Source organism: Crinia signifera, chromosome 5 (assembly GCF_055691185.1).
Source record: "Crinia signifera chromosome 5, ASM5569118v1, whole genome shotgun sequence".
Taxonomy (NCBI): domain Eukaryota; kingdom Metazoa; phylum Chordata; class Amphibia; order Anura; family Myobatrachidae; genus Crinia; species Crinia signifera.
The window spans coordinates 167939520-167940845 of NC_139221.1; the positions used below are offsets into that span (position 1 = coordinate 167939520).

Sequence of the window (1326 nt, forward strand, 5' to 3'; positions counted from 1 at the left end):
TCCTCTGCTTCACTCCTCTCTGCGCCTTCCCCTGCGCACGTCACCCCCTTGTCCTTCTTCCTGTCCCACAACTTTATTTAACATGGACAAATGTCCAAAGTACAAGAAAATGGGGCATACCAATCCTCCGTCCTGGAGGGGGGTCTTGTTCTTCCATCTCCCCATTAATTAAATATATGTCACACATATTTGTAATATGAAATCCGGGCAGCGGCGGGCATAATTACTATTTAAAGGTACAGGTGCCGGCAAGTGTAATGGGTGGTCCAGTGCACCCCCTGACCACCCCTTAGATCCTCTTATGGTGGTGGCCCCGGACCGGTGAAGGCTTCAGAGGGCAGAGCAGACAAATCTGACCCTCCTAGGCAACTCGGGAGTGCTGCAAGGCTTCGAGAGGGCAGAGCAAACAAGCCTGCCTCTCCCAGGTGGCTAAAGTGTGTTGCGATCTTCTTCAGGCAAAATCCTCTTCTCCTTGCAGTTGGGGCGAAGCTTCTTCCTCGGCGTCGAGAGGAGTAGGGGTCGGCAGTCGCTTCAGAGGGCAGAGCAGAGTAAGTCTGACCCTAAGTCTTCTCCGGCTTCTCCCTCTTCAGGTGATGTCTTCTCCTCCTCGCAGTCTCAAACTCTTCGCTCTTTCGCTCTTCTCGGCCTGGCAGCAGTAGCCCTGAGGAGGACCGTTGTCAGTCCAAGAAACAAGGAGCAGAGCTGCCTCAGAGTGAACTGATAAGAACAGAAACTACACTTGATCTTAGCCAAAAGACCAAGAAGCGAGCCAGAAGAAAGCCATTACTACACAAATGCCACAAAGCATCCCACTTACAATACTCTAAACAGCACAGAGACACGCCTAAAAGCTTCTGGAACAAAGTCATTTGGAGTGATGAGACCCAAATTTTACTTTTTGGCCACAACCATAAACGTTACATTTGGAGAGGAGTCAACAAGGCCTATGATGAAAGGTACACCATTCCTACTGTGAAACACAGAAGTGGATCACTGATGTTTTGGGGACGTGTGAGCTACAAAAGTCACTGGAAACTTGGTCAAAATTGATGGAAAGATAAATGCAGCATGTTATCAGAAAATTCTGGAGGAAAATTTGCATTCATCAGCCAGGAAGCTGCACATGGGACGTATTTGGAAGTTCCAAAATGACAATGATCCAAAACATGAATCAGTCAAATACAACTGATTAGTACATTTTCCTCCGGAATACAAATTGGCATACAGCTAAAACAGCAGTATGCAGTCGTGTCCATTCGTATTAAGAATACGAATACGATTTTTGATTTGTGGCACAGTGTAATGGAGTAGCTGAGAAACGCTGGA

General features: G+C 47.4%; 1 pseudogene; it reads right to left on the reverse strand.

Annotated features, from left to right (window-relative positions):
* Positions 1-664: 664 nt before the first annotated feature.
* On the reverse strand, positions 665-769 carry LOC146005852 (U2 spliceosomal RNA; annotated as a pseudogene).
* Between the last annotated feature and the right edge of the window lie 557 nt (positions 770-1326).